The sequence below is a fragment of the Orcinus orca genome, chromosome 15, assembly GCF_937001465.1.
Source record: "Orcinus orca chromosome 15, mOrcOrc1.1, whole genome shotgun sequence".
Classification (NCBI taxonomy): domain Eukaryota; kingdom Metazoa; phylum Chordata; class Mammalia; order Artiodactyla; family Delphinidae; genus Orcinus; species Orcinus orca.
This window is the reverse complement of record NC_064573.1, coordinates 83513367-83534754: the sequence shown is the minus strand read 5'-3', so window position 1 is coordinate 83534754 and position 21388 is coordinate 83513367. Positions and strand designations below refer to the sequence as shown.

The following is a 21388-nucleotide window of genomic DNA, read 5'->3' as shown; positions in this document are numbered from 1 at the left end:
AACTAGGAGGGCTAGAGGAACTACCAGGATACCAGCAGAAAAATATCAAAATGTGACGCAGCCCACAGGACAGCTACCCATTTCTGCAACAAGTAAATGGCATGGAGAAAGGGGGAGGGGGGGTTGGGCTGCTCTAGATTACAAAGACTTGAGATAGAACAACCGTACCAGCCAAATGTAACTTGAAGACCTACCTTCTTCAGAATCTGATTCAAATAGGCCAGCTGCTAAAACGGACAACTGGGGAAGCACCGTTAGGGACTAGGTATCAGATGACACAAGGAACACTGCTCACTGTATTCAGTGTGACAATGCCTCTGCAGTTGTGTAAACAAATGTCTGTATTTTTTGAGATTTATACTGAAGTTTGTAAGAATGAAAGGACATGATGTCTGAGATGTGTCTTAAAATGCTTTGGCCAAAATAAAAACGACAGACAAAGCAAATGAGGGAGGATTGTTGTAACTGTTGCCTCTAGGTGATGGATAAATGATGAATAAGCTAATCTATCTTCCTTTGTGTATGTCTGTAATTTTTCATGATAACAAAACTGGTTCGTGTTGGGAAAACATTCTTTTCCTGCTCCTCCTGCAATGACAAACTGATCCCAGAACCCGGCACACTGCACAGAGGTGAAACTGAACTAAACAGATGCAATCCTCCAATGGCTGTGACTTCCCCATCAATCCTGAGCACGTGAGAACGTGTGCACCGCAGATGTCACTGGAGAGCAGAGGGAAGGTGACGGTGACAAGCAGGGGACACAGGGAGCAGTGCTGCACTCCGCCCGCCTTCCCTCCTGAGCTAATTAACCGAGACGCCATGCGGTTCTCCTGGTGCCCTCCCTCAGAAATGAAGCAGTGAGGGTCAAGGCATCCATCCAGACTGGCCTCAGGAGAGGCTGACTCTGCTCAGAAGGGTGGAAACACCAAGCTCAGTGATGTGAAACTCCTACAGTTGTCGTACATGCACTCCCGCCAGAGCTCCTCTGGACGAGGAGTCAGGTACTGCCATTCCTTCCAGGTAAAATGCCTGGACACACATGTAAGTCTCACCGCATGAGGGCAAGCTACATTCTGCAGGAAAAAGCTCAAGCAAAAGAACCTCCAGCAAATTTGCCATGTGACCAACCAAAAAACAAAAGGAGGACAAACCACCACCAAGGATCCTCACTGTAGCCTTTCCTAAAACAGCACCTGCCTCACTGCTTCCGTACATACAAAGGAGACTGTACACCCAGCGAGTAGGTAGATGCCACAGGATTCTACAGATCCCAAGGGCACAGCGTCCCCAAGATTCTCTCACTCAAGACGACGTCTCCCATCCAATGTCCCATAATGGCTTTCAAGGGGACAGCCCATTGTTCGACTGTGAGGCCACCTGGGGGACCTGAGGAGGGAGGAGCCTTGCACTGAGGTCACCTGGCACTGCCACGGGCGATGTCCCATCTGTCCACGAGACCTCAGGGGCACCCTCAGCAGTACAAGCCTTCAATTTATATTTGAGGAGAACCTCTCAAACAGGACGGTTAGAGTCCGGCTGAGAAGTGACAGGAAGAAAGCTTCAAGTAGCCCATCTGCCTCAAGTCCCCACCTTCCATGAAAAGAGCCCTCTTCTCTCCCTGTAGTTTGTCCATTAGCAGCTGTGCCTCATCTAAACCGTGTGACACCAAACAATACCTGAATTTGTACCCATCTCCCAGCACAGTTAAAAGTGAGGGATCAGCTAATAAACAACTGTGGCTGAAATGCGAGGAAGTAAAAAAATGAGTCCTAAATACAAAGAAACTATGCCCTGAGAGAATAAAAGCTCTGGGCCCTGGCATTGGAAAGGGTCATCTGGAAACGGAGACGCAGGATTAATGGGCTGGGAGAACGGAGCTGTTGCCCTTTGAGTGCTGATCGGGCCAAGAGCTCTCAATTCTAGACGCAGATTCAACCACCACTGTGCTCAGGAGGTAACACTACTACTGGACTGTGGTCTGAGGCACCGCGTCTGCTGCAGTGGCCCTGAATTTCCTTGCAGGCAGATATGCCTGCAGGGATAGGAGCCCACTCTGGTCACACCTGCAGGGGGCAAAGGTCAAGAGGAAGGTACAGAGGGGGGACGCTGATTTTCTCTCCAAATTTCGGCCTGAATCTGTTGCAGAACTTGAAGATAACAGTCCCTCCACCCTGGGAGGAAGCTCAGGACACTGGGGAGGGAGATTCTGAATGTGGATTTTGAAAGAGGATTATTTAAACTACTTCTGTATACGCCTTTCACGTATTACTCTCTTTTACACAGCTGTCCCCAGGATATGATTCTGCACAGGAAAAATGGGCGAACTAGTTTTTCAGATTTCTTGTTAAAATGATCCGATGCTTGCAAAATAGAAGGACCCAGGCTGCACAGGGCAGGTGTTGAAGAACGAACAGAAGAGCAGGCGAGCAGGACACTGAGAGTCACTGTCCCACAGGGCCCTGGTGCTGGGCTGACGGGAGGCGTCAGTGTGGCTGCACTCAGCAGAACCAACCACCCAACACAGAGGCGCAGGCCGGGCAATGGCGACCAGCAGACGCTCCAGAACGCTGACTCGGATCTGGATCACACTCAGTACAGGTTGGACGTGAAATCAAGACCAACCACCCTGACCCAGCAGGAGAGAAATCCAGTCACGCTCGTCAAGGAGTTGGCACCAGAAGCCTCGCCCTCAGACCGTACCCGCGCACCAGGCCGGCTGCTGTTGTGTGCTGTGCTGCAGGTCCTTCTACAGTATTGTGGTTCCTATAAAGCATTAAATATAAATAACCCCACCCTAGAGTAGCAGACTCTTTAATACATCAGGTAAATCTATGTCAACAGAGATCAAACTAACTTCCCATCTAGAACCAGATCTGCCAGAACATGTGGTTTATAGTTCTGTCACTCGAAGGGATAAGGGCACACTTTCTGGGAAAGATAAAAATGAAACAGAATAGGAAAGAAGACATTCCTATGCCTCCAGCCTCAACCAAAAACCCCACCACCAACTGCAGTGCGCTGCACCGGCCATGTGACTCATCTCCCCCACTTGTAGAGCAGGCATTGTGTCATGGGGCCTGGAGAAGATTCTCAAAGATAACCAAAGTGCCGTAGCTCAGATGATGATGCCCTAGACTAGTCACTGTGAAATATAGAGACTCCAAATCAACTTCCAGGTCTCTTAATTACTGGGAAGTGTTTTACAGGAAGATCCCTGTGTTCCCAGCTACCCTAACACATGTTGGTTCATGCCATGCTGTTTAGTGTTTGATTTATAAATGATACTCAAGAGAATCCAGCTCACCCAGAAGCAGGCCTAGAAGAAAGTCACCACTGATGCAACAGTCCTGGAAATTGAACTCAGATGCAGGATCGGCACATGCGTGCATGCAGGTATACGTTCCACAAACATGCAGCACCCAGCATTTGTCAGGCAGCGGGCTACACTCTGGAAGATCCTATGAAGAACAACACAGCCACGGCTTCTGCATTCGTGCGGTTTACAGTCTAGGAGGGGAAGGAGACAGGCCCAGCATCATGCAAGTGGTGCTGTGGCCGAGCAGGCCCCAGGGACACAGCTGCATGAAGGGGGGCATACTAACTAGTCTTTCGTGACAAGGAAGACTTCTAGTAAACTCTACTTTTAGACTGAAACCAAAAGGACAAACCCAATTAACCACGAAGGGTAGGAGGACAGAGGGTCTTGGCCTAGAGAAGGGCAAGTGTCTAGAGACAACCAGGACCACCAAGCCTAGGAGCACACGTTCAGCATGTGGAAGGCAAAAGGGGAGCTCTGCCCCTCTCTTACCTCTACCAGATTATGATGTGAAAGGACACTTCCTTAGAATAAAACTCTAAGGTTCAAAATCAAAGGGGAGTGGGCAGCAATGGAAAAGAATGTTCCGTCTGGAAATGAGAGGGGAGGCTTTCTACTTGATTTGTAGCTTCTGCTGTGGCCACCTCAGCCGTAGGAATCCCTCCTCAGAGCCTGGCCAGTGAGGGAGTGTGGCTCATTCCCGCGGGACCAAGACAGAGCCTGCTTGCGTGTCACAGCCTGGGACAGGGTGGGGAGCATACAAAACTCCACTCACCCGTCCCTGCCACTCCCCTTCCCACAGCAACGGTGACTCCACATCTCCCGAAATCATCATAAACCCTGCCAAGGGATCACCTGCTAGAGCAGTCGGAAGACTACATGCCCCCTAATGGGCCAAGAATATGAAAAAGCTCCAGCCTCACCCAGAAGTCCTGATCGCTAGAAAACATTCCAAGAAGAAATAAGATTCCACTCTTCCTCTACACTCGTCAAAGCCGATGAAAACCACAGTCAATCCGACAGCATGATCCTGAGAGCGTGAGTCTCTGTGTAGCGCCAGTCCCGCTTCCCCAGCTGCCCCCACTCCTTCCAACGCTCAGCCCACTGAAAGCCGCCTCTCACCCCGAGAAGTAGCACTTTCTGCCAACCTTTTTTATCCTGCAAAAAACACACACTTGCCAGCTCTTCCACCAGCAGTGTGACTTTAAGCAACTCACTTAAGCCTAAGACTCAATTACCTCAAACGTAAAAGAGAAATGATACTCATATCCATCTCTCGGGGCTGTTACGAAAATGAAAGGAGACAATGTACAAGCCTAGGCCCCATAAACTCTCCCCCGTCCTTCCCTCAACTCGTTGAACATCGGGAAAGCATGCCGTTTACTGGAGGGTGGCTTCAGGGACCTGCAGTGCTCAGCCGTCAACCTGTCACCTCCCAGCGTCCATACGCCTTCCTGACTGCAAACTCACTTCCTGTTCGGGATCACCTCTCCCTGTCTACGCAGCACTGATGGGCCAATAAATCAGGGTGCTCTATCCTCCCACAGTGAAAACCGAGTCCCCAGACCTTCCCCTCCTGAGTTGGGGAAAATGCTAATAAATACTGGCTACAGAATGACAAAGAAATTCTTTTCCCTAAAAACTCCTCTTTTGTCCAATTTCCTAGCTCAGAGTCAGCTGGGTTTGCCGTGGTATCCATCTCTTCCTTCTCCTCTGTCCCCGCTACGCACAGAAATGTTAAAGTCTGCTCTCAAATACGTCCTTCACATTCTGTTTTCCTCGCTCACTCCAGGTTCAAGGCCTCTCCTACAACACACTAAGCCAAGAGCCTGACGAACGGCCTGGTTCACCTTAAAACCATGCTCCAGCAGGCGCGCTAGGTCAGATGCCTTCTGGGATCCGGCAGGGAATATAACCGTGTGCTCTTGTCCGGCTTAAGACATCAGGGGCCAGGGGGTCCCTCCCACCTACTCCCCTTAAAAGCATTCATTCCTACAAATAAAACGTCAGCAGGCTGAAATCAGTCCACCAGCCACAAGTTGAGTCTCTTGCAAAAAACCCAACTTGTGAGCACGGGATACTGAACAACTGTCCAACCTCGGGAAGCTCAGTTCTTTCCAGTTACTGTCGTAGACCAGCAGTTCTCAAAAACCAAGACTCTTGGGGGTTCCAAAACCCTTATAAAACAAGATCAAAATGATTTTCAAACTAACAGTAAGATGCAGTTTACTTTTTTCACTGTGCTGACACTTGCATGGAGGGTACAAAAGTACTGGCTGGTAAACTGCCGACTCCTCAGGCCCCTCACACAGAGCCCTACGGCAGAGGCACCAAGTGATACCTGTAGTCAAAGTGTTCTTCACCTCCAGGGGCTCATAGTAAGCCAAAGTTTCACTTAAGAATATCCTTGGGGCTTCCCTGGTGGCGCAGTGGTTGAGAGTCCGCCTGCCGATGCAGGGGACACGGGTTCGTGCCCCGGTCCGGGAAGATCCCACATGCCGCGAAGCGGCTGGGCCCATGAGCCATGGCCGCTGAGCCTGCGCGTCCAGAGCCTGTGCTCCACAACGGGAGAGGCCACGGCAGTGAGAGGCCCGCGTACCGCAGGAAAAAAAAAAAAAAAAGAATATCCTTGAAGAAGCAATAAAAAAATAATTTTACTAAATCTAGACCCTTTTATTATATTTATTACATTTATGTTAAACATATTATGTTTATTACATTGATATGAAATACATACAAATATATTTTCAATGTATATTTATCATATTCTAGATTAAAATGGAAGCATACCAGGTCGCATACCCAAGGGCAATGGTTGCCTAAAGGAAAAGCACTTGTATAAATGTAACTGTCTGAGCTGTAAGCTGAACCGCCTCTTCTTCTCGACAGAACATCATTTTTACTTGAGTGACTACACACTTGCTATGCAGACTTAGGTGCTGGACAGACATCTCAGATAACAGGAAACTGATGGTATTTACTGCCAACTGTCAAATCCGAGCTTTCAAGTGAAAATTGGGATTTTGGAAAACTCCTGTCACCATGAGCTCTCCAGCTTCCTGAGACTTGAAGACTTTCCTGATGAGACTGACAGCAACACTTACCGTGAATTTTCTGATATTACATGTAATGGAACATATAAACATTCTCAGGATCTGCAAAAAGTGAACCAATGTTGCCCAAATGACCAATGTGTCAGGTAACAAATCATTGTGGGTAAAAGATCTATTCAAAGTACAAAAGAGACCAGGGATTTTTAACATAGCACAGTACAAAAGGTTCACTGATAGGACTGCACACTGCAACTAACCTGTAGGAACCTACCACTTGTCAAGTTTCGGTATCGTGTCACAAATGAACTCACAATTACCTGAAAAGGCTACCGAAATCCCTTTTTCAATTCTCTTGTCTGTGAGGCTGGATGTCTTCATCTACTTCAGCTAAAACAACATATTGCCAGAGATTGAACACAGAAGCGGATGTAAATATTGCCACTCTTCCTACTAAATGTTTTCTTGTTTTAGAAAATAGCTATTTTTCATACAAATGTAATTTGTGTTAATGTGTAATGAGTTTGTCATTATTTTTTAATTAATTTTTTTGTGAAGTTTTAGTCTTCATTTCTATTATAAGCATCAATGCCCATAACCCACACAGACAGAAAGCTCTTTGAGGTCCTTAAATAACACTTCTTAAAGCGTAAAAGGATCCAAAGACCAAAAAGGGGTTGAGATTCCATCTCAAACCGACTTTTTTTTTTTAAAGCTGAAAGTATGTGAACAAACTGTAAGATGAACACTTACTTATAGCTAGTAATTTCCATCATCAGCCATCATTATTCTGGTTGTAAGAAAAATACCCTCCAAATTCCTCTACAATAACCCCAAAGTCAAGTTCCGTACATGAGAAGACTAAAAGATGAACACTACAAGAAATAACTCTTTACCCAGAGAGATGTTTTATAAAGGATTCAGAAATTATCCCATTAGGCAGAAGTCACTAATGTGTTCCTCTAAGACCTTGATTTCGGTTCCAAGGCCTTGTGATTCTTATTATCCTATATGGTTCCCCCTGGACATAATGGATGTCCCTGTTCATGGACAGAGAACGTGGAACGTGTCCCCAGCACGGCTAGGAACTCGTCCTCCTCACAAACCATCAGGAAGTCCCACAAATCAACTCAGTCAGATAGTAATTGGGCAGTGGTATGCTAAGGAACCTCTGCTTGGCCCTTTTCTACAGGCCTCGGCAACAAAAAATAAATGGAAAGGCTGTTCAGGTCCCTGGTGCCTGCATGCTGCAGAGGAACAGGGCTAAGAAGTTCAAGGCCATCCCCCGTGTGCTGCAGGGACCTGGGCACACGACAGAGGCAGCATCTACCTCCTTGTTAATCTCACTCCCAGAAAATTCCAGTCTAAACTACACATAACAGGGTATAGCTGACCTAGATACTCAAGCTCCACAGGCCCAGTCCACCTCATCTCTGCTCGGCTACCTGTCTCAGAATAACTTGATTATAGCAGTCACTTGTAACGCATCGATTAGGACTGTGAATGTCAAGCCCACTCTATTTTGCTCCTACATCACCATCGGTCCTTGAATAGAAGATATTAGCAGCCTGGAAGACACCCAGGCTAGCTGCCCAAAAGGCCCTTCCTATTTCCCACACTTTTCCCAGTACATCACTTCTCAAGCTACCAGGGCCGCTTCTCCTCATTACAGTCCCTCTGCACGGGCCCCGGGCCACCTCTACGGTAACGGGTCACAGGGAAGTCCACCTTGTAAGGTCCTAGCCCTCTCACCTTGGTGGCTGGCTTCCCCCAACACTCTACGGCAGCCCCAAAGGCCTCCAGCTAGTCCGCTCCCCACACCTCATCTGCCCTCAACGACAACCCCCTGCAAGGCCCAACTGCGGGCCGCGTTCCTGAGGTGTGCTGCTCACTCACAGAGGTGAGAACGCAGGCTTCCTCGTCTTCCAGGCTGACCTCAGGAACGGGAAGCTGGAGGCAGTCCAAGCTGAGGGGAGCCTCGCTTACAGTGGCTCAAGCACGCAGCTCTCTCCGGGGCCTAAATCTCCCGGGGCCAAATGCCCAGCCTCACAACACGGTCCAGGCTTCTATCCACCTAAGGGCCAGTTCAGGTGCTCACGCGCTGCACCTACTCACTGGCGTACCACACACTTCGGAAAACCACAGTGGCCTCAAAGCAGGCTCCTGAAACAGCCCGTCAGTCACCGGCCACTGGCTGCCATTCAGGCGGCGTCTACTCAGTAACCTGCCCTGACCCCTGTTCCAACATTCCCCGACCTGGCGCTCAAGCAGCACTTCCTGAATCCACCACTGATTATCAGCTGCCTTGGTAATTTATAGGGACAGTTTCCCTGAGGGCACTGAGGCCAACTTTTTAGGTCAAAGGAGTTTCTGAGTCTGAGCAGGAGTCTCCAACTCACCTTTAACGACAACAGTGGGTTTTACATCACTTCTGATGCCTTCCTCTCTGCTTCCCTGCCACCAGTGGGCGAGAAAAGACTCCAATCCAGTGTGACCCCTGAGCACTAAAAGAGAGCCCCTGCCACTGGCTTCCTCAGCCGCTCGCCCAGGATCTCCCAGGGGGCCACCTTATCCCTACCCCGACCACATTTCCTACTTGGGGCCCCATGTGTGTGGGCTCCTCTCTCCCCGCCCCCTATTCCTGCCCACACGTCCTGAAAGTCCTAGGTTCCCTGACCTCGCGCCTAATAAAGTTCTCAGTGGCTAAGGATCTGGGCTCTGGGTTTTAATGATCCGTAGGGAAGAGAGCTGCTTTGCTCCTGTCCTTGGGACAACTGCTTTTCGTGTGACTTGGTTTAATGACTCCTAATGGAAAAAAGATAAAAGACAAAAGAAACCGCGCCTGATTTTTCTTTAACTAGAAATTATCTCAGAGGCTATGAAATTAGGTCTGGAGAAGGGCAACAAAAAGTATAGAGGGAGTGAGGCCAAGTTTTCTTCTGAGTCTGAGAAGGAAGTCTGAGAAGGACAACTGCCTGTGTGATTACGGTGATAAAAGATGACATAGGTATATACTCCTCAGCTTCCCTCCAGCCCAGTCCTCCCACAAAAATGACCTCTGGAATGACACAGCGGGGCGTGGGCCTGGCTCTGCCGCTTGCTGTGACCCCGGCTGATCTAAGACTGATCTGTAAAAATATGGATAATCGTGTCTACAACCCTTTGCTGTGATAATTAAAGAAGATAGTAAGTGTGAAAGTACTTATCAGAGTGCCCACAGCTTGGCTGAAGCCAAATAAATGCGAGTTTCCTTATTTCCCTTATTTTGACTAGTGCATGACACACTCCTTCATTTGCCTCATCTCACAGGCAGAGGCCTCCCAAGACCCCCCAGTGTGTCTCCCAGTAATTACGGTTCCTCCTCTGCTCCAAGTCAAACGCTGCTTTCACACCTTCGAGTCTGTCTCCTGCACCTCCCGCTTCTACCCAGCAGTTTTTCCTTCTTGACTCTCTATTCATAGGATTGTCTTAAAATCCTTGACTGCAGTGACATTTCCTCACACTCTGGACTCCACCACCACACCACCTGTTTCCTGCTCTTCGACACTGTACACAGGAACGCCCAAGGAATGGGACACGATGTGATTTGCTTCACTGATGGCCCCTATGTGAGTACCACATATAAGGCCCAAGTTTACCTTATCTAGTAAATGTGTAACATCTATATACATTAGGAATCATAATAATTTGGTGGGTGGAACACTGGGCTTGCAGTAAGAAGTTCTAAGTTCAAATTCTTGATCTGACACTGAACAGCTGTGTGGGCACAGATCACTCATTCTCAGCTTCAACTCACTCATCCAGGAAATGGATGGTCAGACCCACTGTTAGTCATACAGATGCTCACCCTCGCTCTCATCACGGAGCTTAAGGGCCTCTGCCTCATTCTGTCCCCAGGAAGGAGCAGCAAAGACCGGGAAGCAGTGGGGGGTATGGGAGGGGGGACTGAGAACAAAAGCTTTTCGGGACACAACAAGGATGCTTAGAGAGTCAATGCACCTAAGCACTACAGCCTGTAAGACTGTGCCCTCGCCTGCATAACCTGCCTTTTCCTGTCCCTTCCCTTTGGCTGATTCCATTGGCTTTGTCTTCCTCAGGGGACCAGCCTTTCACAACTGGGCCAGGGGATTCCCCTGCTCCAAGGCCTGCAGGAGTGGGGCTGGGGCAGGGCCGGGACAGCAAGGACAGCAGGCTCAGGTCAGAGGAGCTCTCATGCGCAGTGAGAATGACTCTCGTTTATCAGACTTGATTCCTCCTCGTACTGCTGGAGGAGTAAGACCTACAGGGACAAAATCCATGTTCGGGCCTAGAAGAAAAAGGACCAGAGACTAGAAAGCTCAAGCCACCCTCAGGGAGAAGCAAAGGAAATACCTGAAGGTCACACAAGGCCTGGCCAGCTAAAGGAAGGATACACACAGACTGGGCCCAGGAGACCGCGACAGAAATGAAAAGTGGATTTTTAACAGGACTGTCCCCAGTGACGCTGGGATCGGGAGTATAACGGTAGTTGGCAGGTCAGAAAATTAGAGATTTGGGATTCTGGTTTTTTTATGCATTTTTAAAATTGTGGTTAAAACTACATAATAAAATGTACCATCTTAGCCATTTTTCAGTGTAGAGTTCAGTAGTGTTAAGTATGTGATGTGCACATTATTGTGAAACCTCTCCAGAACTTTTTCATCTTGCAAAACTGAAACTCTGTACCCACTGAACAACTCCCCCTTCCATTCTGCTTTGTTTCTATGAATCTGACTACTTTAAATATCTCCGATTCTGGCTATTTTTATACCTGGGTCACAACCTGTAACTTGTTCTGTTTGGCAAACCAAGGTAGGTATGTATGGGCGCGACAGAGCTGTGCAGCAGGCTCACTCAGGAAGCACGAACTGCAAGAGCAGCTAACTTCCTACAGCCACACAGAGACAAGCACAATCCTACAACCGCACAGGCCATGGCCATCAGAATTCAGGATTAGCATGGAGAGAAATGCATCACCACCCCACTCTCAAAAAGAGCCAGGGAATGGTTACAAAACCCAGTGCAGAACGTCAGCATTCAGGCTTTTGACCTGGTAGGACTAGCACCTGAGGGTGATCAGTGCCATTTTGGAAACATACGCTATTAAAGACTACTAACAAATTTGGCCAGTGGTCCCAGCGAACACTCCTCACCTCCAGGAACTCTAGGCAGAAATGTGCATAGGACTGAACCAGAAATACAAAACACATGAATACATCATTAGCTAGGCCTGTGAATCCCATTCCTGATGCAGCATTCCACAGTGGGGCTAGATCACATGGAGAACTCCTTTTCCCTCTGTTAGTGGTAACCTTGAGCTTGAGACCAAAGTAATTATGGGCAGAACAGGAATTCATAAACTACTAGGCCTGTATCTCAAGTCTTACTACTCATAAAAAAGGAGGCTGACTGAGGGGACCCAAGTCAACACCAGAGAGAATGGAGCCACAAAGGGACAGAGAAGAGAGAAAGATCATTTGCCACCATGCCCAGGTAGACTCGCCCAGGCTTCCAGACAGGGCCGTGGCCTGGAAGTCAACCCAGCACCCGGAGGAAGAGAGGAGAGCAGCCTCTCTTCCCCTGGGCTGGTCAGGAGCAGCCCCAGCCTTCCCACCCTGCCAAGTAGAGTCAGGAAAGAGAAAGACACCACACCTCCCCACAGGCTTAACCTTCTCACTGTGCACGGTAACTACACCCACTACGGCAAAGGCCACTGAAACGTCCTTTATCTCACTGAGTCAGTTCTCCTCGTGCAGGAGGGACATGAAGTCAGGGCAGGGAGAGGCCCAGAGCTGAGAACTCAACCTCTGGCAGTGAGGGAAAAAGATGAGAAGCCACATGCCCCAGGCCAACAACCACTGAGACAGGGTTCTCCTTCCTCTTGCTGCCCAGCCATGCATAGCAAGAATGTAAAGTTTTATCATGAACGTAAACCATAGCGATCCAGACTGCGTGTTCAACTGGAGTATTCTGGAGTTCAGCAATGACCAAATAAAGAGGAACAAATACCTGTCCTATGTAAAATATATGTTGTCTTCTTGAGTCAAGCTGAAGGAAAAAAAAATTATTAAAAAATGATCACAAATCCAAAGGCTCAAAAGAAAATGAAGGAAAAAAATGCTTGTGCTGGAAACACGCTGCTCTCAGAATCATGTCTGCACAGAGACTGATGTAACAGAGTCCCCAGTAAGAAGACTTTCAGGAACTCAAATTTAAGGAGAAAGCTGCTGTTCAGACTTTGGAAGAAAACACCAGAAACTTACGGAGTAACAAACTCAGCTTAAAAACAAGCTGTGATATCTCAGTGAAGACAGGACCAATGGGAAAGAAAACCAGGAGGGCATCAGTCTAAAAAGCAGGTTTCTGGTCCCGAAGGCCTTCAGGACAGCAAAGGAAAATGGAACAGAGAGAGCGAAGCTTTAGTAGCCAATGGCTTACATGAAATGAAGAAAATCAAACTCCAGAGGTACAAAGAGGAACTCCAGATGGGACAAAGGTGCTTCTGCTGTCTTCAGAGTTAAGGAAAGTTGTCTAAGGCCTAGAGACCTCAAAGCCAGAGAGAGGCAAGAGCTTTCTTAGAAAAATCATGAGACAGGGAGACTTTCTTCCTCACTGAGTCCGAAAGGGAACATGCTTAGAAAAAACTCCAGAGACAGTTTCGGTTTAGAAATAGTTGAGGGCGATTCTCCATCGAGGAAAACGGTCAAACAAGGGGAAAACTTACCACAGTGACAGAAGTCAAAACCCCCAAGACATTCCAGAAGAAGAGGCAGAGGCAGGGCCCACAGTGGCTGAAGGGCAACAAAAGCCTCGGGATCCTGCTGGGTTAGAAACATGCAGAGAGAAAAGTAGAAGGTTTGTATTACGGAGAATTTAGGATCACAAAGTTTCTTGAAGAGCTGACTATTATACATGTGGGGTCCCAGCTCAGAAGATAGGTAGACCCACTTATATTTAGGATTTATATAAAAATATGGAATTCAAGGCCTGTAGGGCCGAACAGAGGATGAGAAAGCCTGAGAAACTCTAGAAAGGAAATTCCAGGCAAGCCTGCACAACTTCCCTTCAAGATATAGGAATTCTAGTATCATAAGTAGCCTCTTGATAGGAACTTTATCTAAATTGAGTTTTAGGTTCACACTGGATACTGAGTAACTGACTCGGATTGGCTGGAATCCTAGAGAGTCTAAAATCAATACTGTTTTTCTCACTTATTTTCCAGGTGAGAGGCTGCTGAAGGAGCAGAGACTAGAGGCAGGGTGAACGAGTTCATACCCTGGTTTTACCACACGCTAGCTGTGCAACCTTCACCTAAGAGATTAAGAGTGGGGTTAATGGAGATAATAAAAGGCAACCTTGAAAGGTAACATTATAAGGTAGTTTAAGGGTTAAATAAATTAACGCATGACAAGTATTTAAAACAGTGCCTATGGTCTTCCCTGGTGGCACAGTGGTTGAGAGTCCGCCTGCTGATGCAGGGGACACGGGTTCGTGCCCCGGTCCGGGAAGATCCCACATGCCGCAGAGCGGCTGGGCCCGTGAGCCATGGCCGCTGAGCCTGCGCATCCGGAGCCTGTGCTCCGCAATGGGAGAGGCCACAACAGTGAGAGGCCCGCGTACCGCGAGAAAAAAACAAAAGAACAAAAAACAGTGTCTAGAAACTGTTAAGAGCTCAACGAAGTTTAGCTATCATTATCATTATTTTATTTATTCCATCTACTTCCTCCCCTCTCTGCTATATTCTAAAACTGCTAAGAGTAGCAGTAGTAGTAGGTATAGATTCCAAGATGTATTTTAAAGTTCGGGGAACATCTCTTTTCCTTGGGAAGTGATGACACATTAAGGGAGTTAGGGATCAAACTGCTGCCATGTTAACATTCGGATGCAACATTCTCCTAAATTTGGGGAATCTAGGGACGGTGCTAAGTTACTATATGTCTATATAGCTCCCCAGAAATCTGGGGGGAAGGAAACATGCAAATGATACGAGGTTGGAGTTAAGCCAACTCTGCTAACGTGTATCTGAAGCAGCTCTATCACTTCAGCAGAAACCACTAACATGAGAAATGGAGTCCTGCAGACTGCCCTGAGTGACCCTGCAACATCTGAAACTGAATCAAATGGGGAGAAAAAGGAAAACCGAAAATGCTTTCAATATATTTAGGGATTTTAGTTTCTAAAATGGGAACAAAGGGTTGACTCAGAATGAAGGTTGTTAATAGGATATACTTTAAAGGGAAGGAATTTCAAATGGTTGAGAGGGGGCCAGGTGTTTTCTTCCTTGCTGAATTACACATGCCAATCATGGTGCCTGCAAATCCTACAGATGGGAACGGCCTCAGCTTTAAGGATAGGCCCAGCTGCTGCAGACCATATAACCGCTCCATCTCACCTCACCACAGGGTCTTAGACTACGTGCAGACACCTGACCTACGAGCTTAACAGTGACCTCTGCTGTGGCCTGGAATAACAGTAAAAGCTGCAACAAAGTTGTATTCCCAATCTCTCTCTCTCAGGAATCTAAACAATATTGAAAATGAGGTGATTAGCCAGGAGACATGAAGCTGAAAGGTTACTACGTACAAAGGAACTGGAGCGGTCACGAGCAATCACAGCAAACCAGAGTCATGAGGAAGTAGAATCTCTAAGTAAGGTAGAGAAAAGATAGATGGGATAGGAAAAAAGAAAAAACCAGATGGCAGCAAGAGGAAAAAGACAAAGGAAAGACAGCTGCCTTGAGACCCCACTGTCGATAGGAGAGACTGCTTGTCTCCGAGCTGACTTAGTTAACGACAGTTTTCTGGCCCAGGTGCATCCTTACGCCATATCCCATTTCCTAAAATGGAATGGATCTCTGCTCCTTGCAACAGAAAATCGCTAACTAAAACAGTTACTTCAGCTCCCCTGAGGATGGAGTTTTCCCAGGAGGCAGCTCAGTGCCTCCAACCAACACACTCCTGGCAAGTCCACCCCAGCCAGACGTGCCTAGATGTCGCAACAGAACGGGGCGGGGCGGGGGGGGGTCTCATTCCCTAGGCTCCTTCGGCACAGGCCCTAGGGCTTATGAGCATCTCAATGGCCTATGAAAATGTTTGAGACCTGAAAAAAATATTTACTGGATGTAAAATATGAAAATAAAATCATAAAATCAAAGTTAATAAATGTTTAATGCCTACAACTAGTCTAATGAAGCTTAACTCACAGTTTTGTATAAGCTAGTTTCATGTGGGAACATTTTTTTAATACGTTTGATACGTGACATGGTAAAGGCCACCGAAGATAAGAGTGCTGAGGCCTTCTAAGGACTGCAAACCAGTCCCGCGGAAGGAGACATGCTTGGGTATAAGCTGCAACCCGCCCACCCTGCCCTCCCCAGAAGTTTACACTTAAATATTATGCCTTACTACTCAAAACTGAGCAGTCTGAAGTTAGAACTCAAGCCTCACCTCCCAAATTTAAACACACTGTAACTTTGGCACTCCTGAATTAGGGGTCTATTATTTTTTCTTAATGTAATATTTTACAAAAATGAAGCCAAACAACTTCTACTAGCCATCCTATTAGTTTTACCAAAAAGAAGGGAAAACATGTTATTCGGGCTACAAATGGTCCTGTATGTTTGAAGGACATCTGTCAGAATAATAAATCAAAAATTGGTCACATTTACTCTCTCCTTGTGCAAGAGTCACCATGAATGTCAGGAACAGATCCAAACATTCTCTCCCATTTGGCCAGATTCTTAATCTGAGAAAAACAGGAGGTAGTTCAGAAGTTATACGAGATTTAAATCTTATACCTGTAAAAGCAGAAAGGCAAATATAATTCTCCTTCCACAGTCACTGCTGATTAGGGCTCTCACTGGGTGAGCACAGAGAAGCTCACCGTCTGTTCCAGCTACGACCACTGCCCTCTCCCCACCTTCTCTGCTGGCCTTCTCTGCAGACCTCTACACTTCCCGGTCCTGCCTCCCCCACACCCACTCCCCCTTCTATACCCCACCCCCACGACGCCTCTTCTGCAAAACTGTTCCCTGGGAGTTCCCTGGCCGTCCAGTGGTTAGGACACTCCGGGCTTTCACTGCTGAGGGCCCAGGGTCCAGTCCTTTGTGAAGGAACTAAGACCCTGCAAGCTGTGTGGTGCAGCCAAACAAAACAGAAAAACCAACCAAACAAACAAAACCATTGCCCCCCTCGTCAGAGCGCAAGGCCAGACCCTTGCTCCTGTTTCACTCTTTGACCCTAGGTTACACACGTCTCCTCCGTCTCCAGTTCCCTGCACTTTCTCACCTCTCCTCAGGCCTTGCTGAAGGCATTGACCATTTCTTTTATTCCTTCTTTCTAAACACCAGTGTCCGCTAAAGGTACATCCTGACTCCATTTTTTTTTAGCTCAACCACCTGCCTGGCTTGAATGAGAACCATTTCCATGATGACAATTCCACATTCTCTCATAACAGGAATATTTCCCTATCATCCCACAATGAACTGAAAATCACTAATTCGCCATATGAAGTCCCTATAAAAGGCAACATCTTCCCCCAACAAGTCTCCCAGGCTGGGAGCTTTAAATCCAACTCTCTCCCCCTCCCCACCCTACACATCTTTCCATTTCATCTGATCTCTGCTTATTTTCTCCTCTCAGCGTTTAAACCAACGCTAAGCCTCTTCCGTCTTAAGGAAAACCCGTATTCAATCCTATGCCTTCTCTAGCTGCCATGCTCTCTCTCCATTTCCCCACCCAGGCTTCTTCAAGGCTTATCTTCCCGACTTCTATCGCTCCACTTCCCACTTACTCCTCCACCCATCACTACGCCACTGAAGAGCCTCCGGGCGCGGCCTTCATCTCGCAGGACTCTCCCTCTGTGACTCTGCTCTCACCACCACAGTCTTCTGCTCAGCCTGCTGGAGACTCCTGCGCCCCCTAAGCACCGGTGCTCCCGTGGGCTCCACCTCAGCCCTCGCTGCTCCCCACTTACACCCCCACCAGGCCAGCCATCCAGTCCACGCGTTCTCAACTCGGGCTGTTAAAGAGAACCTTTTGTAGGAGTTGTTTTAACCGTGCAGAACGCCTCCAGAGGGCGCTCAAACACTTGCTCAGAAATCTTCATGGCCATTTACACGACAGCATTAGAACCTGAAACGAATTTCACAGTGGATTACTACCTCTAACTCGTTGCTAAGCAGCATGAAGATTTGTACAACCTGCTTTCTGCAGGTTCCCTGATCCTAACTGTGAGTCTGGGGGCTTGCTTATCACAAGGTCCTAATCCTAGCATAATACAGAGATAAAGTAATGTTACTGCATATTGGTTAACTAAAAACCTGACTTATGTTTGCTGGCCGATGCCAAGTATTTTGAATCATTGAAATAGTCTTAAATCCTATGAAGCTTAATCCTACACGTTTGACATGCACATCTAAAAATAATTTTGAAAGCCAGAGGGACATAATGGGGTTTACTCTGAAGGAAAGGGGTTCAGATTATTTTTATGAATTGTTTTATCATTTACCTAACCTCTTTGGGACAGACGTTTGCTCTGGCTTTAATAAGGGCTTCCTCACAAGATCTGTCACAATACTGTGGAAGGCGCTGCAAAATTAGATGTGGAAATAAGCTATGATTATTTTATGAACTTGCAGGTTATGAAAAATAAATGAGCTCTAGAATAGCTTTACTGAATTTCTTATATCAGGTGACACAAGAGACAATGCATATTCTAGAGTTAGAATAAAGCTGTAGAAATGCTTTCGTATTAGCAACACAAATGACTGCTTTTTAAAATCAAACTCTGAATTCTTCTGATACAACGCCAAAGTTAAACTTCATTTTTTTTGAAAATCTCCCTTCTTCCAACTTCTGTCCAAATGAGTATCTACCATAGCCACTGGTTATCCATCTTGTAGTTCTCCCAATTTGGATTAGCTGTGGTAATTCTTTAAACTCAGGCTAAACACTTTGATTTGCCCAATCTAGTTTCACTCCTTATCCCTTTATCACATCTGTGAACATTTAAAACTACTGCCCCTGCCACTTCTGGGAACTTCCTCCTCAGCTGCCAGGAACCGCCCTCTCCTGAGCCCCTCCTCTGCACTCACCGCCTGGCGCATCTGCCCCTGTAGGCCCTGCAACAGTGACCCAATCAGCTGGGCTGAACCAATCAGATGCTCTTCCCTGAAGAGTTTAGACTTGGGACGCGGAAAGTCTGGGTCTATAAAGTGACCTGGCAGGGACAGTGACTCAGGAGGGACAAAGGCAGAGAGAGCAGCTGCACTGATTCCTGTTGACGTTCCAGCCACCACTGGGTCTCAGCCAAGAAACAGCCCTGGATGCCATGGTGGCCTCCTCAGAAATCCCCCTTCACTTAAGCCATTTCAAGTGCATTTTCTTTTAACCAAATGTTCTCTAAGACATCCTCCTCCTCTCTGATGAATTCTTTTGAGAATTTAAAGGTCTCCCCTACCTTTTCCTTGATGGGTCATATGCCCCAGCTCTGCTCTGGGCTCCTCCTCATTCTGGCCTACACAATATCACCCATCCACGGTTTCCATGCCAGCTGTGCGGTGAGGACACTGTGAATGATTCTCCGACCTCTATCCATACTTCTGCTACAGCCTGAATGTTTGTGTCCCCTAACTCCAGTGTGATGGTGTTAGGAGGTGGGGCCTTTAGGAGGTGATCAGGTCATGTGGGTGGAGCCCTCACAATGGGATGAGTGTCCTTATGAAAGAGACCCCAGAGAACTCCCTCGCCCCTCTGCCACGTGAGGACACAGCGAGAAGACGGCATCTATGAACCAGGAAGCAGGACCTCATCAGACACTCAATTTACTGGCACCTTGATCTTGGACCTCCCAGCCTCCAGAACTGTGAAAAATAAATACTTGTTGTTGTAGCCACCCAGTCTACAGTATTTTGTCATGGCAGCCCAAATAGACTAGGACAACTTCTAATGGCCAGGTAGGCACCTGCGGATGGATCAGACCTAGGGCACCCCTCTGCCTACGTCCTGGCCCACCTCTGTGTGGAACGACCAGTTTGGAAACATCAATAGAAATCGCTCCAATTATTCAGCAGTACTGACCACAGGATGACTGACTTTAGGACCACCACCTGCTCAAAGAGTCAGAGTCTAGCCCAAAAGGCAACCACAGTATTACCCAAAGTCAGGGTCATGAAGTCTTAACTCCATATAAAAGACATCAACAGTCCAGTCTAAGCTAGACAGATACCCCAATCTTAAACAATACACAGATGTGTAATCACGTCCCAAGGAAAGCTTACCACACAGCGACACTGAGTTTTAATAACGGATTTATGCACAGCACTCAGTCATTCATATAACAAAGCATGTATCTGCACCATAAAATCATTCTTTGCAAATTCTCGCAGGAAGATCCTACATGTCCTACAAGCCCCATACACTCAGCACGTCCAAAACTCAATCTGTCACCTCTTCACCAAAGCCAACTCTGTTCTCAACTCTAGTAGATGGGTCCACTGGTCTCTCAGTTGCAAGTCAGAAACCTGGTTACCATCAACCCTCCTCCCACTCACGCAGTTCCGTCACTCTATCTCCTCAATTCCTCCTGAATTTACCCACCCACCTCACCGACATTCAGCTGTCATTCAGGCCACCATCTTCCCCTGGAACACTGCAAAGCCTCCAGGCTTGCCTTCCTCTAACCCATTATCCACTGTGAGGTAATCTTCCTAAAACGCAAAATGGATTGTTGATTACCCCGCTTAAAGTTTTTCAATGGGTTCCATTAATTCTCAGTGTAATTTCCGAATTTATTCATATGGCATATATTTTTTTGTTTGTTTCTTTGTTTTTGGCCATGCAGCATGCGGCATCTTAGTTCCCCAATCAGGGATCGAACACCGTGCCCCCTGCATTGGGAGTGCAGAGTCTTAAACCACTGGACCGCCACGGAAGTCCCAGGCTTTCAAACTCTGATCAGCGTTAGCTACTATTTACCTCTCCTGGTTCATCTCTCACAGCTGCCCACTCCGATTCTAGCTCCAGCCAAACCAAACTTCTTCAGACTCGCCAGGTTCTGTCTGCTCCTAGGCCTCAACCACTCCCCGCCCCGCCCCCCAACGCTCGTTTGAACTCTGGGCCCTCACACTTGCTGTTCCCGCCATTTACCTTCGGGGCTCACCTTCTCTAGAAAGCCTCCCCTGACTGGCACCCCTACCCTCAAATCTGGGTCATGTAGGGTACCTTCTTATGTGCCCCCAGAGCCCTTCCATGTCCGCAACGCTATCTCCACTATCACACTTCCTTGGCTTTGTCCTCCACTAAGCCACATGCCACTCCACGTCCACAGAACCTGCTGCAGGTCCACAGTTAACCCCTGGCAAGGGAACAAATGCACATGCCTTTAGAATAACCCCTTCAGCCTCACCTACACTGCATACCCCGAGGCACCCTGAGCTCCACTCTGCCGAGTCACTTGCAGGCCCTGCATAATAATCAGGCTCTCAATGCTTCTGCCCTTGGTCCAGTTGGCTAAGTGCTACTCATCCTGACTCAGTTAAATGCAACTCGCTCTGTGACTGGATCTGTGTGTTAGGAACACGAAGAGTTAACAAGAGTCAAACTAGGAAATTCCACGGCCCATGTTTTAAGTTTCTGCATTTATTCTACAGTTACAAGAAACGAGAACTATTTTTATTCTACATATTGCTAAGAAGCAATTTTCCTCCAAAAGTTGGAAGAGACAAAATTCATTCAAACTTACTCCAAATGTATCACTCAAAAAATGTTTAGATATTAGTTTTTAGAGAACATTTTAGAGGATACTTTAATATATAAGACAGATCTATATTTTTAAAGGGCATATATCTATTAACCATGCAGCTAACACATGTTCTACATATGATGTACTTTTTTAAAGTAAACGTTCCAAAATAAATGAAATAACAAATTATAGATGTAATAACATAATCCTGAAAAATCAAAAAAGCAAAAAATTTTAGATCATCCAACATCCTACTACC

General features: G+C 47.2%; 1 protein-coding gene across 8 annotated transcripts in view; it reads right to left on the bottom strand.

Moving 5' to 3' along the window:
• ZNF664 (zinc finger protein 664) overlaps positions 1-21388 on the bottom strand; it is a 34948-nt gene that overhangs the window by 6090 nt on the left and 7470 nt on the right. For 4 of the 8 annotated variants that reach the window (XM_049698615.1, XM_033440750.2, XM_033440747.2 and 1 more), the window contains exon 3: positions 13112-13208. The exons of 2 other annotated variants lie outside the window; for them this stretch is intronic. The gene's annotated coding sequence lies outside the window, so the exon portion shown is untranslated. The remainder of the gene's footprint in view (positions 1-13111; positions 13209-21388) is intronic. 2 more of the 8 variants (XM_033440751.2, XM_033440745.2) reach the window with 1 other exon arrangement.